Source organism: Lepidochelys kempii, chromosome 1 (assembly GCF_965140265.1).
Source record: "Lepidochelys kempii isolate rLepKem1 chromosome 1, rLepKem1.hap2, whole genome shotgun sequence".
Classification (NCBI taxonomy): Eukaryota; Metazoa; Chordata; order Testudines; family Cheloniidae; genus Lepidochelys; species Lepidochelys kempii.
In genome coordinates this window covers 296,434,297-296,451,018 of record NC_133256.1, presented here as the reverse complement: position 1 = coordinate 296,451,018, position 16,722 = coordinate 296,434,297, and the positions used below count along the sequence as shown (strand labels likewise).

The following is a 16,722-nucleotide window of genomic DNA, read 5'->3' as shown; positions in this document are numbered from 1 at the left end:
AAAAAAGCAAACTCATCTGGGCCCAGTTTCTTAGCTGTTAGTGTAGTCTGGAGGCATATGGTCTGACCCCAGCAAGTTAGTACTCCTGCAGGAAATAATGGCAGGAAGTTTTACAAGAGGAACTCCCATGAGTTGGAGCCTGATTATATTGGGGAAACTTCTGAGTGAACCTGTGGGGAAAACAGTTATATACAAGGCAGGCAGCAAAAGTCCCCTTGCTGCAGTGTTGAAGACCAGATGACTGTTGCTGAATTTGGCAGATAATTTTAAACTGTCTCAATGTCCAGTCAGTAGGAATTGGAGAGGAACAGTAGTGGTCATCACATGAGGGTGAGTTGTCTCATGGGAGTTTATTTGCATAAGTAATGGAAGTTACTTATAAGCTGCTTATCTAATACTATCCCAGGCAGTGTTCTTTGTTTTAACACTATAAAAAAGTGTGTCAATCCTAGCTCACAGCACTGCTATACTTACATGGGTGACCAAAAGCTCCATGATGAATTAGTAGTTCTTAAGAAGTTATAATTACACTTTCAGTTTTCTAAGGAGGCAGATTTGCCTCTCCAGTGTGGTTTTTTTTTTTTTAAATTGAGGAATTGAACCGAACTGTAAACTCTGTATATGATCGAAACCATTTCAAGCCAGGGGTTGCTGTGGCACCCCTAGCACCCCTATTTTCAGCTCCTGTGTATATCTGCTGTGGTAACCAGTAGGTTCCTTTTTGTTGCAGATAGGGTTTGATAATTTTAGTGTACGTGAGAGGATAGCAGATGTTTTTTGTTAAAGTGCAACTGCATATTGCATCCACAATGTATAGCTGTGCTATTAACATTGTTGTACTTTAGTCATCAGCTTGCTGTTACAAGCTTCTTTCCTGAGGTGTTCAACTAACTTTAAAAGCAATCTGCAGATATTTTTGGGAGGCAAGGGAAGGGGATAGTAAATCAAAATGAGTTTTGTTGGTTTATTACATTAGAGAACCACCATGTAATTTTTGATTAAATTTGGCACAGTTAATGCCCAAGTAAGGCCTAGGATTGCATTAATGGGGGTGTAGAAGTCAACAGTGGCTGGTCTGTGGGCTAAGGTTGTGGAGAAACTCATTCACTGTATTTACTTCTAGACAGAGCTTTCTTTAAAGGAAGTCTGTCATTACCTGTGAATGTACATACTTTAGTCACAACATAAATTTTGTACATTTTATTAAGGTATGGGCTTTGTGCAAATGTTAAAATCACTTTTAAGAACTGTTTTGGTCTCTCTCAAATCTTATTGGCAGTGTTATTTTGTTAAATTAGTTGTATAAAACCTTTCTTGAATGCTCTATTTCCATGACCCCTCCCCACATGTCATTAGGAGTTAAAGGCACTCAGACCCTGACAGGATTTGTAAAGATTATTTTATAATAGTTAGGTCCTGTCTACCCTAGCTGGATAAACTATGTTAACCACTTTCTGCCAACAAATGTGTTCAAGCAAATACTGTGTCCAGTGCAATGTAAATAGCCTAAAATCACAGAAGATGTTTACATATTTTATAGTGGTGATGAAAATCTTATCAAACTGAAACGAGCTAGGAAATTTTAAAAATGAAGCTACTCCTAAATTCACTCATTGCACAGGTATGTGCTTTAAAGATTTGGTTTCTGTCCTAACTCTTAGTTTCTGACTATGTAGCTGATAATCATTATAATCTTCTATCTTGTTGAGCAATGTACTTCCTGTGCTAGTTATGCAGCATGATATAGCATCATTTCTCACAGACAGACAACATTGAATACCACACAAAATATATTTAATTTCAAGTTGCATTAGAAGTATAGACCAAATCAAATAGGAAAAGAACTCTTCACTTATCAGAAAGCAATCATATTTTACATTTATGTAACACTATTCATCCTGAGGAACCCAGAGCACTTAAAAACTATATATTTAGGGAGGTATATGTACATGCACGTGCACACAGAGAGAATATCACTGAAATGCAGCAAACTGGGGTGGCAAGGTAGCAACCAAATAGCACTGAACACATCGAATGACAATGTTGAGGAAACATTTTGACCAAGGACACTGGAGGAAACAACACTTTAAGGAAATATACTATAGGATCTTTAAAATACATACAGAAGAGACAGGACCTCATTCAAAATAACTCTGTAGAAAATACTGCATGGAATTCAATTCATCTACTTTAAAAGAGTGAATGGTTGAATACAGCCTTGCTGGGAATTGAACTAGTTCTAGTTCTTCTTTGAGTGGTTGCAGACATGTATTCCACTCAGGTGTGCAGGCGCCCAGCACACTGAAGCTGGAGAAATTTGCTTAGCAGTACCTATCAGGGTAGCACTTGAACCCTCTGGCCCCTCCCATGGCTGTATCAGGATGGTAGCATTCTGTACCCCCTCAGTTTCTTCTCACCACCCATGGTGTGAGTCAGAGCTTTCTGGGCTGCATTTTCCTCACAGTTTATGCAACAAAGAGATTTTTGTGGACTTTGTAAATAGTTTAGTTAGCAATAATACCCTTGTAGTTATTTAATTAGCTTAATAGTTGCAGTTTATTAGTATTACCTGATACTATGTCCTCACCAGGTTTCAACCACTGCCCTTCTTGCAGGGTAGCTATTCTGAGTAATGACCCCTGCGTTCGTTTTTTTTTTTGTTGTGTCTACGGAGAGGGGCAATTAAGGACAAATGCTCAAACTGTCATTCCTTTAAGAAAAGGAAACAGGTTGCTTGGGATCTGCATTTGAAACCACATCTCCTGGAAGAAGCCATTAGGACAGATTCAGGCCTGGGGCCTTCTCATCAGTTGTCAGAGCTGGTTTCAGACTCTTCTTTGAGAAAAAGTGACTGTTCCCCTTCCTTTGGTCCTCTTAGGAAAAGAACTCATACGACTAATCAGAGCCATTCCAGGACTCAGATGGATTCTTCCTCATGGCTCTTCAAGTGCCCAAGATGGAGCAGGGCCGTCTATCTGCTCTCTGGTACAAAGGCAAGATCAGAGCAACACAAACAGCCTTCCTCCATGCAGATAACACCCTGAACAGCTGTATATAGCCACAGCCTGCCAGGCACACATGCGTTACACTCCAGCTTCCACAATAATTGGTTACCACTTGCAGGGTGACCCCAAAACACTCACACTCCTGGATTTTCCTCCAAAATGTGTGTTCCACACTGTCTAGCCCTCTTCTGGACAGTTCAGATATATTAAGTCCATTGCCCCTACAAGAGGACCAATACACAACAGTTTGCTACCCTTAAATGGAGTCACCCACACAATTCATGACATTGAATTAGTTTTGATTAAAGAGTGATTAAAGACAAGTTTATTTAACTACAAGGAGAGAGGTTTTAAGTGAGTATAACTATAAGGTATTATAGTTAGAAATGGTTAGAAGAGAAATAAAGATAAAATGCTTTCCGGTGCTAAAACGCAACAAACTAGACTTGGTTCACGGTGAAGTCCTTTATCACATGTTCCCAGTAACATTGCTGACCAAATTCTCAGGCCAGGATCTGCTCCCAAAGTCTAACAGCTGCTTCTTTTGTCATCTTAGGTTAAAAAGAGTTGGCTAGGGAGAGATAAATTGGGACCCTTCATATTATAGTCCAGTACGCCTTTGAAATGCGTTTTCCTGAGGGTTATCCTTAGATAAAGTTCATTCCTGCTGTGAGGCTGGAATTTTGGAGTCTCACGGTGAAAGAGGTTTCATGCTGCTGTTAGGTAAGATGTAGTTCCGTTTGTTCCTGCCCCCTCTTCCTTGCCAATGAATACCTACTTGATAGGTGGTTGCCCATCAACTTGGACACTTGGCTAGAGGCATCAGCTTGTCCTTTGTCTTTGAGAAACTAATTTACCCTTCCCCAGACTTGTCTGGTAAACACTCTTCGGTCATGATTTCAGCTTTTGTTTATAATTTTATGTATAATTTTACTATAAGCAAGTCATCATGATATTATTGACCAGTGAGTTATTAATTTTAATGTCTATATTTATATTAAAATTTAATATTAATCTTCAAATGATACCTCACAAGGTATATTTTGTACAAAGATTATTACATTAGTGTAGAGGGTGTGAATACAGGGGTGCATCCTGAAACAGCCATCCAGTTCCCCTTTTTTGTCCCCCTTTTCTGGGACCCCTCTCACAAGTGTCTGCTCCTTCAACAGATCCAGACTCTACGTGTTTCGGGAACTGCAGCATCAGGGAAAGGGGTTCTATTCATGATATTTCCTGATCCCCAAGTTCAAGTGGGCATTGTGAGACTTATTCTTCGAGGACTTGTTCATGTCCATTCCACATTAGGTGTGCACACGCCACATGCACTGTTACCAGAGATTTTTCCCTCAGTTGTGTCTGTTGGGCTGTCTCTCTAGCACCCTTTGGTATAAGGTGCGCTGCCGGCCCCGCACTGTCTCAGTTCCTTCTTACCACCCGTGATGGTTGCTGTGAATGTCTCCTCTTGCTTCGGTGTCACGGTTCCTCCCCCACTCTGAACTCTAGGGTACAGATGTGGGGACCTGCATGAAAAACCTCCTAAGCTTATCTTTACCAGCTTAGGTCAAAACTTCCCCAAGGTACAAAATATTACCCCCGTTATCCTTGGACTGGCCGCTACCACCACCAAACTAATACTGGTTACTGGGGAAGAGCTGTTTGGACGCGTCCTTCCCCCCAAAATACTTCCCAAAACCTTGCACCCCACTTCCTGGACAAGGTTTGGTAAAAAGCCTCACCAATTTGCCTAGGTGACTACAGACCCAGACCCTTGGATCTTAAGAACAATGAACAATCCTCCCAACACTTGCACCCCCTCTTTACTGGGAAATGTTGGATAAAAAGGCCTCACCAATTTTCATAGGTGACCACAGACCCAAACCCTTGGATCTGAGAACAATGAAAAAGCATTCAGTGTTTTACAAGAAGACTTTTAATAAAAAATAGAAGTAAATAGAAATAAAGAAATCCCCCCTGTAAAATCAGGATGGTAGATATCTTACAGGGTAATTAGATTCAAAAACATAGAGAACCCCTCTAGGCAAAACCTTAAGTTACAAAAAAGATACACAGACAGAAATAGTTATTCTATTCAGCACAATTCTTTTCTCAGCCATTTAAAGAAATCATAATCTAACACATACCTAGCTAGATTACTTACTAAAAGTTCTAAGACTCCATTCCTGTTCTGTCCCCGGCCAAGACGACTACAGACAGACACAGACCCTTTGTTTCTCTCCCTCCTCCCAGCTTTTGAAAGTATCTTGTCTCCTCATTGGTCATTTTGGTCAGGTGCCAGCGAGGTTACCTTTAGCTTCTTAACCCTTTACAGGTGAGAGGAGCTTTCCCCTGGCCAGGAGGGATTTCAAAGGGGTTTACCCTTCCCTTTATATTTATGACATTCGGTAAGGCAATTATCAGTGGTTTCTCTCTGTTCATAGTGTAGTCTATAGTATAGTTTTAGTGTATATTATATATTGTAAATCCTTTTTTGTAGGTAGTTAATACTCCCCCTACTTATTGTTAAGGGGCTCCTTCGCTCCTGGGGCTGGGCATGCTCCAGTCTCTGGGTTTCAAACCTTGTGCCTCCTGTGGTAAGGTTATGTTTGTGAGCAACCCACCCTCCAGTTGTCTGAAGCGTCTAAGAGAATCTTATGTGAAAGACCTCTGCTAAATTTGTCAGGACTTTAATCCTTGCACAAAGGAGGACAGAGCAATCAGACTTAAGGCTATCCTAATCCAAGCCACCCAGATTCAGCACTGAGCACTTCAGCCTCAGTGTGAAGCACTCCTCCAACACTGTGTGCATGCTAGCACCGCTCTCCATTCCTGATGCTGAGGAAGAAGCACAAAAAGCAGCACACCAACAGGGGGTGATTGCTGGTGTCGAAGAAAGACATGCAAAGGGAAGGCAGTGGAGTGCCACCCGTGTTGGGCCACTTCTCCACCCCCAGTCTGATGGCGATACTGTCGACATACTGAGACCATTGATTCCGGTGTGGGACCCTCTGCTGACGCCAGGAAGTCATTGTAGTGCCAGTGGCATTGCAGTGTCTTCACCTATGGAGGACTTCATAGTCACCAGAAACTTATTGTTGCCCCTGGTCCCACTGACCATGTTAGGTCAGCTGACTACTTTGTCTTCCTCGAGCAGGAGAGAGCGTGATGCTTCAAGCTTCTTGCTGGCACCAGGCCCACTCAGAGGCAAGCTGACTCATCTATCCTCTGCGAGGTCATCCCAAGACCACCACCGTTTACCAGACCGTTGGCACTGATCAGAGGTAGTGAGAGGTACTGCTGCCCCAGTGGTTGCGTAGGGAGGATTCTTCATCTGAGTCTGATGTGGAGCCCTATGGTCAACCTAAGGGCCACAGGTATCCATCCTACATGTCGCCAGACCTTGGTGCAAGTCCTCCCCAATGATACCTAGCCAGGAGGACAGTGGCTTATGCAGTGACAATTCTGGAATCTCCCACCATTCATGGTTGGTTGCTTCCAAGAGGTGGGTTCCCACTCCTCCAAGTTTGACAGTGGACCCCGAGTCCGGTAACAACCTCAGTACCAATTTACAGGACATAACCCCAATTGAGGTTATTGAAGCTGGAGAAGAGGAAGAAGTCCCTCCTCCAGTACAGGCCTCTTCCTCCTCCTCCCCAGACGAAGCCATCTTGGGGCTGAGCAGCTCACTTCCTCAAGATGGCTTTAGGGCTCATCAAGAGCTTCTGAAGCGGATAGCAGCTAACGTGGGGTTTCATACTGAAGAGTTCAAGGAATCATCTCACAGCCTCATTGACGTTCTGGCTGCAGCAGCTCCATCAAAAGTGGCCTTACCCATTAATGAGGCAGTAATGGGTCCAGTCAGAGCCCTGTGGGAGACCCTATCTTCTCTGCCCTCCTCTTCGAAGAGGGTAGAGAATATATATTATGTGCCCAGTCAGTGGGTCTGAGTATCTGTACTCTCAGCCCCCACTCTGGGATCCCTCGTATTGGTGCTAATGAAAGAGACAGACAGGGCCAGTTGAGCGCTACCCCCAGACAGAAGGACACAAAGAAACTTGATCTGTTTGGGAGGAAAGTTTATTCAACACATGGTCTACAATTACGTATCTCAAACCAGCAAGCCTTACTGGGGAGTTACGACTACAGTTTGTGGGATTTCTTATCCAAATTTAAGGACCCCATGGCCCAAGACTTAAGGCAGGAATTCTCAGCCCTCTTAGAAGAGGGAAAGAATGTTGCCAGAGCCTCTCTCCAGGTGGCACTGGAGGCAGCAGATGCGGTGGCCAGGACAATGGCCTTCGCTGTCATCATAAATGATGCTCTTGACTGCAACCCTTGGAGCTCTCTGTCTATCCAGGGCCTCCCTTTTGAAGGCTCCTTACTATTTTCAGAGCACATGGATACCAGACTACACAGCCTGAAGGATTCAAAGGCTACTATCAGGTCCTTGGACCTCTATGCTCCATCCACTTTAAGGAAGCACTTCAGGCCTCAGCAGCTGCCATGCTTCTTGGCTTTGCCTCTAAGACAGAATTCCTATAAGAGAGATGGGAGAGGTTACAAGCGCCGTCAGCTGCTTCCGTCCACCTCAACCTCCCAGCAGGGGTCATGTCGGTATTCTGGTGGGCCCCAGCAGGCCTTTTGAAGGTGTGCCTGAGAGCGCTATACCAGTTCCCGCTTCATATCCTGCTTCCCCTTTATTTTTGGACCAACTGTCCCACTTCAGCCCGGTGTGGTCCTGTATAACATCGGACTGCTGGGTGCCAAAAAGTATATGAAATGAAAGTGTTTTTTTTTTAAATTTATAAAAAGTCCATTAGGAAATAAGGAAAGAGATAAAACTAACTATAATGGCAAGATTTGAGTCTGTCAAAATAATTTGTCTTACAAGCACATTCTGTAATTTAACATTTGCCTTTGAACCTTTTTATTGACCAAATTAGATAAGTCAGCCACAGGAGCTGAGGTGGGTAAATCAACACATTCTGTTAAGTTCTTTCTCTTCTTCTGTCTTTCAGCTGGTTAGTATATATTCTTGTAAGAATAACATTTACATTGATTAGATTGATTGAATTTTAATAACATGGCAAGCAGTGACTGTGTAATTAATGGTCTGTCAGCATTTCCTTTTCAACACTATTCTTTTCAGGAGAACTGTAGAAAGCTCAGCTGTAAAAACTCACTGTGTATAGAAATACGGCAGTACATGGTGGATGGCTTGAGAGGACACTTCTTTTCTTCCCAATCTCTTGCCGTTTCCCAAATCAGTTACTCAAAAACGTAATTTCCTGAGGGTTACTTTCACTTGCACACTTCATATCTTATGGTGTTCTGCTGTCCACTAAAGCTTGCTCTCTGTTCATGGTGCTAGATTCCTATATATACATTGGCTCCCTTTCCCCTCCCCACCTGATAAAAATAAAACAATTTGTAACTTGTAATGACTTGTAAAATAACTTGAAAAAATGGTATCATAAAGCAACTTCCTCTAGATTCTTTCAAGTCTGGCTTTGGGGCATTGGGTGAGTCAGGAGTAAGAACTGGGAGTCCCTCACCAGATGTGCTTTCTCCCTCGCACTCTGCATCAGGTTTAGAGCAGTCTGATCTGCTGACTAAGCTCTCTGGAGAAGAGAGAAGAAAAAACTATTTTTCTAGCATGTTATCACTATGGGCAATAGGCTGGAGGCAAAATTTGTTGCCTTATGTATGTTAATTTAAAACTACAATATTCTGTGGACTCTATATATAAGGATCAGAAACTTGAAATTGCCTTCACTTTGAATTTTTTTAGTATTCAGTTCTGTCATTCTTGTATTGAGTAGTACCTTACTCTACAAACAGTATAACTGATCTCAACTACTCACAGGTAGTAATGTAGTCAAGATGTCAGAATATGGCTTTTCAGCTGTGCTTAGAGCAAACCTACCCTGTTGTGATGGAAAATCAGTGCTGTAGAATACCAAAGTACTAGAAATTCTAAATGGCTTGGCATTAATGAACTTCAATAGTTGAATCTCATTCTGGGATTCTGAAATTACTGGAATTGTTGGAAATTAATTTTGATTTGCTCTTGTGAACATGATACAGTAAAAGCTGTTTTATCCTGCATGTTGGAGAATGGGGGGTGCCGGCAAGTGAAAAATGCCGGTTAACTAAGAGAGAGGGAGTTTGGGTGCGGGAGGAGGTGTAGGGCCCGGGTTCTGGGAGGAAATTTGGGTGTTGAAGGGGACTCAGGGCAATGGGTTAGGAGGAGTATTGGGGTGTCGGATCTGGGGGGTGCTCACCTTGGGCAGCTCTCCGCAAGCGGTTACCTGTCCCAGCTGCCTCCACCTGCAGGTGTCGCCCCCGCAGCTCCCATTGGCTGCAGTTTCCAGCAAATGGGAGCCGCAGAGCTAGTGCGCGGGGTGGAGGGCAGTGCACAGAGCTGCCTGCTGTGTCTCCGCCTAGGGCACCTTGCACCCTTCCCAAGCCCCCTTCCACACCCCCTCCTGCACCACAACCCCCTTCCGACCCTGTGCCAACCGGATTATCAACTGGCATTTCAATGAAGATCAGAAATGCCGCCCCCCTTTCCCCCCCGTCCCGTGTGTGTGTTTTGAAAATTAGGCTTTGTAAGTCCTCAGAAAACCTGGAGAGGGTTTTTATTTTTATATATGTCTGCCTGTGTGTGTGTGTATGTATGTATGTGTGTGTGTGTGTGTGTGTATATATATATGTATATATATATATATATATATATATATATATATATATATATATATATATATATATATGCAATTGTATACCTAATTTACACGCATGATAACTAAGCAAACAAATTAGGTGCACAATTGCATTCACACCTCTCCAGGTTTCCCCCCCACTGCTGAGGACTTATCAAGCCTAATTTTCAAAAAGAGCAGAAGCCCAGAGCTATATACAAATGTGAATGCAATTGTGCACCTAATTTGTTTGCTTAGTTATCACGAGTGTGTGGGTGTAAATTAGGTATACAATTTCACAAAGCCCTGGGCTTCTGCCATTTAGAAAATCAAACCCTCAGGTAGGGTTGCCAGCTTTCTAATGGCACAAAACTGAGCATCCCTGCCTTGTCCCTACCCTTAGGCCCCGCCCATGCCCCACCCCTTCTGAGGCCCTGCTCGTTCCATTGCCCCTCCCTCTGTCACTCTCTCTCTCCCACCTCACTCACTTTCACCGGGCTGTGGCAGGGGTGTAGGAAGGGGGTGAGGACTCCGGCTGGGGGTGTGGGCTCTGGGGTGGGGCCAGGGATGAGGGGTTTGGGTTGTGGGAGAGGGCTCCAGGCTGGGGCAGGGGGTTGGGGTGTGGGAGGATATGGGCTCTGGGCTGGGGGTGTGGGCTCTGGGTGGGGCCAGAAATGAGGGGTTCAGGGTGCAGGAGAGTGCTCCGGGCTGGGGTAGGGGGTTGGGGTGCAGGGGCGGGTAAGGACTACGGCTTGGGGTGCAGGCTCTGGGTGGGGCTGGGGATGAAGGGTTTGAGGTGCAGGAGGGGGCTCCAGGCTGGGGCAGGGGGTTGGGGTCCGGGAGAAGGTGTGGGGTCCTGGCAGTGCTTACTGCGGCCCCCAGGAAGTGGCCCCCCGGTCCCTGCGGCCTAGGTGCATGGAGGGCCAGGGAAGCTCTGCACATGGCCTTGGTGCCCACAGGCACCACCCATGCAGCTCCCATTGGTCACAGTTACCAGCCAGTGGGAGCCCTGGAGCCAGCATTCAGGGCGCAGGCAGCGCAAAGAGCCTCCCTGGCTGCCCATGTGCCTAGGGGCCGCAAGGACCTGGCGGCCGCTTCTGGGAGCTGCATGGAGCTAGGGCAGGCGGGGAGCCTGCCTTAGCCCTGGGCCATTGCTTCACTGGTGACTGGACTTCTAACAGTCTGGTCAGTAGTGTCAACTGGAGCCACCAGGATCCCTTTTTGACTAGGCGTTCCCGTCAAAAACTGGACACCTGGCAACCCTATATCTGGGCTGTGTATTTCTTATTTGTTGTTCTTCTATACCACCCCACATTTTCTATGTAATATTTTAAGACCATGTAGAGGGCTGCAAACAAGTAATTTGATTATGGGCCATAGAGATAAGTCAGTAGATTCTTCTGTCAGCAGATGGAGACAGAAAACATGAACTTTTGAGTTACAACATCCCTTTATGATTTGCCATCTGACTCCTCCTCACTTTGCTGTTTCTAGCTGGTGGGATAGCTACCAAGCTACCTCACTGACAGAGCCTAGAAAAGGGAGAGGATGTCTTTACTACTGCTAAGTACAAACAGGAATAACATGGTTTCCAACTGAGTGTTAAGTGTGTACTTGATCCAGTTATACAGTCCTAGAAAAAGGATTTCCAAATCCTCCTCATGTTTTCCTAGTCATCCGTATTCCCTTCAAATTGTGATGGCGTCAGAAAAATACTAGCAGGTCTGGCAGACTTTCTACTAGGTTTTGGTATACACAATGGCAAATTTTGGGCTTGATACAGTTACCTGCACAGTGTACAATGGCTTGTACAACATGGAAATTAGAATTAAAGTGGAATTTACTCATGTGCAGGCCACCAGAGCAGTGCATACTGATTACACAGAGAAACTCTTATCTCAGTAAGACTTATCTCTATGGCCCATGATCAAATTACTTGTTTGCAGCCCTCTTCATGTGAATTAGGGAAACAACTCTAAAGATATTGGTAAGATTAAACTAACAGGATCTATTACATGAATTTTATTTGAGCTAACACTGAGCTAAGCATCCCTAATTTAAATACTGTAAAAAGTTGCTTAGCTGTAAAACGATGCGGGGCCAATTGATATGAAAAGTCTATCATTGTTTGTAATATGTTGAGAGTTCAAATAAAGGTCACTGGGTCCAGATGCATTTTATTTCTTCCTAGAATAGTATAATATTGTGTACAGTATAGTAGAAGATAAATCAGTATGGAATTGATTAAGCTCTTAGGAAAAAACAAAGGATTATAATAAGTAAACTGCAGTGGTGATTTACTTCAGTATACATATTGATCTGCACACTTCGTTAACAGGAAGATTTACTGAGTTCTGGGAGAAATACTAACATATCTGGATCCCTCTCCTTTATGTTCTGATTTCATTTTTCTCAGACTTGCAGAATGTTGGAGGAGGAGGTGTTCTTGATTCTTGAACTTTTTGTGTGGGTGTTTAAACTAGAGAATGATTACTATGTGTATTGGGAGGCTCAGGCTTATGAGGTGTAATGGATTTTATGGGATGTTTTGCATTTCATCTGAGTCAAGCTCCGTGTTATGCTTCACTGCTAATTCAGGCAATGTTCTATGGATGAGAGACCCATCTTCCCATCAGAAAACCTCTTAATCTTGGAGAAAGTGCTCATGGCCAGGAACCAGGAGACTGAGTTATAAATCTCACCTCTGACACTCTTGGCTACTTATATTTATGTGAATGTTATAGCCTTAATATTGAGGAAAGCCTTGTAATCTTACCTTGAGTACCCCTGTTTTCTTTATTAAAAAAATAAATAAAACCCCATTGATTTTAATTCATACACTGCAAAAATATCTTTTTAAAACAGGTGTTGCAGTTAAAAAAAAACGCTGTCCATTCTGACATGACATACAAAAAACCAAGAAGTACTCCACATTTTGGTCACTTGTTACACATATTGATGGCTTGTGTCACATTTGTGTGAAAGTTGGACGGTATAGTGAGGCCTAGTAAAGCAATAAACATTTGTATAGTCACATCCCTGTATTTATTTGTTCAGGATGGAAAAGGAAGTTTGTGATCTATCACACATACTTGTTCATGTCTTTAACTTTGAGTTAAGGTTGTTAGGCTGTGTAACTCACCAATGAAACCCTTAACTAGCAAAGAAAAAAGCATTTATATGATACAGCAGCCCCTCTATATTCCACTCACCAGTTCCTCGTCGGCCTCTGTTATCTGCCTTCCACCACACAGATCTTCACCCTTATACTGGACCATTAACATGCAGCTTTGTTTCTAGGTATTCAGGTGATTTGGTGGTTTGTCATAGCTGAGCTCTCTACTCCCTTCCAAACTGATTTCTCACTTCCACATCTCCTTTCACCTCCTTAACCTATCTAGAAGGCCGCTTACAGCCCCTTAGTTCCCAACAAAGCTGCTGCACGATGCGCTGGGTGAACCAACATCAGGAGTGAGGGCATGAGCAGGCATGGTGGAGAAGAATGGTGTGATTGGAGATATGGAGTGGATGATTTAAGGAAAGGGTGTATGGCGGTGGTGGTGGGTCTAGATGTGCAACGTATGGGGCTCTGTGTGAAAGCCCAGTGGCTCGGCGCTATTGGCACTTGAAGACCTCCCCTGATGCTACCTACCACCCTTCCTTTCTGTGTGTGTGTGTGTGTGAAAATGTCAATACATGGTCTTAAAATATTACATAGAAAATTAATTCTATGTACTCTGAAGTTATTTGTGTAAATGTGGAGATTAAATTCAATCGTTAAAGGGATTTTAGTCCTGCATTAAATTCCCAATTCAGCAGAGAATTGATGATTAAATCCATCCCTATTCGGCAGACCATTTAAGCACATGCTGAAATATCAAGGATATGCTTTGCTGAAATGGTGTCTTAATTGCTGAGCTGCAGGCGTATTCCAGTGTATTCACATTGGGGAAGAAATATATGTTTGGAAATAAATAAATAAAAACTTGAGTAGTTCTGTTCAGTTTAACAAATTCAGTTGCATTAATAATGTGATCAGAAGTGTGAAGTTATTGTTGTATGGTTCAGAAGTTGTCTTTTATTTAGTTGCTTGTATTATTATAGTTCAGTAAGGCTAGATGAACAATGTAAATGAAGAATGATAAAAGCACGAATAAAAATTAAATTCAAAATGTTTCGGTTTTGATCCATCACACTCTTGCTGTCATTGATTTTTTTCCCCCCATCATTTTTTGTTCTCTGATCTAATGAAGGTTTGTTTAGAAAGTATTTTGTAAATGCTTGAATGAATATTAGTGTGTTTATTACAGGTGTGCAATATTTGGGGTTCTGTAAACATTTCCATAATAAAGTCCTCTGTTCACAGGGGTTTGATAACTTGCTCATAAAAATGTGCTTTGGGCAGAAACGTGGTGTACCAGTCTGTCTGAAAGCTTGTGTTTTGTTTAAGAAAAATCAAAAGTCTGTGTTTGTACACTATAGAAATTTTAAACACCCAGTTTAAATCTCAGAATGTGACTTAGCAGCTGTTTTCTTCATATTTCTTATATGCATGTCATTATAAATAATTGCTTCATATTATTCTGAATCCTAACAGCTCCTTTACGGAAAACTCAGGTAAATTATGCAGAACTTGGAACTATAGAAATGAGAGATTTCATGCTAGATTGTATCTGGAGCTGTTAAAGTTTTTCAAATACTATGCTTGTTAAAAATTGGTAAAATAGACAATAATTCCCAAGTATTTATCACTTAACTAATATGTGTAATTATTAAGTTCACATACATTCAGGCATCTACATGGTGATCATGACTAGGGTTCCTAAGTGCTATGGTAATATTAATAATGGTGGTTATTATGTATTTAATTGTTCTCATGTACACAGCTCTTCTTTTTTCAAATGTATTTCTTTTTAAATTAAGCCACCAGAAATAACAATTACTTAACGCAGCAACATTAGAAGTCTGACATCCAATAAAACACAAGAAGTTTAAGAGGGAAAATTAAAGATTAGCTTTAATACAAATATTGCCATACAGCATGCAATGTGGAAATCAGCATTGCTGCTTGGGCACAATGGAATGAGATTACAGCTCTAAATGTTGCTGCATTTGTCAGACCCTTAAGTTTGTTTAAACACAATTCTCTGCTACGTTCATGCTAAAAACTAAAGATACGTCTAGAAATTATGTTTTTCTGTAATTTTATCTACCTGGAATGGATACTGTATTACAAACTGCTAGTGATACACTTGCGTAGTTTGTCAGCAGTAAAGGAGTTACTTAACTTTTAAGGCGCGTCTTTGCCTGACTATTGCCTCAGTGTTTGAAGGAAACTAGAGATGATAGAACCACTTTGATTGACCCTGACTTTTGTTTCTTATTAAAATACTTCAAATACAGATACATTTTATTTCCTTGATATTTGTTCTGTCTGCTATGATATTTGAAATACAAGTTCTTTGAGCAATCAGTTGAAAGAATGGCTAGTTTTATGCTGTTTTATGTAAATGCTTCTGTATCTTGTACTGAAGTGTGATTTTTTTCGGACAGTTTTGCAGCAGTAGACCTCAAGGTTTGCCTGCTTTGGGTTTTTTGCACCAATGCTGACGTTGTTAGAAGCAACTTGCATTTAATAAGCCACACTAGGGCAAGTCACATTTTACTTCTGGCTAACATGTCTATATTATGGGTTTGCACCAGTGCAGCAATATCAGTGTAGTTGCAGCGGTGCAAAAAACAAAAACAAACAGACCAAAACAAAATCTAACATAGACAAGCCCTAATTAATCACAAATGTATACCTCTAGCATCCTACAGTAACTGTACGCTAGAGGGCTCTCTTTCTTTTCTCCCACAGTGGAAGATGGGTTATTACTATGCTGTGCTAAAACAAAACATTGGTTCTCCGCTGATCTTCATGACTCATGCAATTAAATTGTAGACCTAAAACAAGAGGGAGAGGAGGAAAACAATAAAATAGGCTGCATGCATTCAGCTTACTTTAAATGTTAAAAAAATGTTTTCTTTTATTACATGGGAATAGACTGCTCACTGAAGGTCAGAGAAGATTAACTTCTGACGGACATTCCTAGTCTAGATTTAGTTGGTGTTTGTTTCCACACTTGTTAACTTTATGATGTTTTGCATGATTTATTGTTTTTATTTTTGAACTTTCGCTTATATATTTTCGTAGAACTTGTACATAACCATTGTGCTTTGTTTAAGCTCCAGAATATAATGTTCTATTCCTGGCTAATGGCAAGCTTTGGTTTATTATAATTAGGGCTGCAGTTTTGCCATGTTACAGAAAAAGTCAGAGGTACCATGATTTTTCTATTTGTCCATAACTTCCTGTAGGAAGGCTCTAGGTGGGTTGCTGGCCTGTTTTGGATGGGAGGCTCTGGGAAGGAGCAGCGGGCTGCTGGTGAGTGAGCTCATCCTGCACTCACCCTGCAACAGTTGCTCCTGTGTCCCATGGAGATGGGCCTGGCTACCTGTTTCAAGCATTGTGATCTGGGACACGGGATTACCGAACCATTCACTCAAATCTGGCCGTCACGTTGCTTCCCCCATATCGTGATGGAGGGGCGGCAGGGTCAAGCCTGAGCAAGTGGCACTGGGACCTTATGTGCCAGGTTGCGACACCTGGAGCAGGGAGCCAAGGCAGCCACTGCTGCCCGTGCCCAAGGTGAGTGTGGGACAGGCTCACTCAACCCTCAGGCCCAGCCCCAGGGTACATAGGAGCTGCCAATGCTGCGGTGAATGTGGGGCAGGCTCACTCTCTGGCCCCCACCTCCACCCCCAAGGGTCTCCTCCCCTCAATGGGGTGGGAGTAGGGTTGTGGTCCTGGGGTAAAGTGTGCTGTTCCAGGTAGTGGGTGACCCCTTTATTTGTCAGGGCATTTTTTAATCAAAATCATGGAGCAAGAACTAAACCCATGACTTATAGTGAATTTACCATGACTGCTCCGTGATTTTTGATTAAAAAATGTCATGTCAGATTTGCAGCTCTAA

The 16,722-nt window shown here is 42.6% G+C and overlaps 1 protein-coding gene across 9 annotated transcripts in view; it reads left to right on the top strand.

Moving 5' to 3' along the window:
* Positions 1–16,722, top strand: part of PPHLN1 (periphilin 1) — a 140,739-nt gene that overhangs the window by 44,844 nt on the left and 79,173 nt on the right. The gene's annotated exons all lie outside the window — the stretch shown is intronic.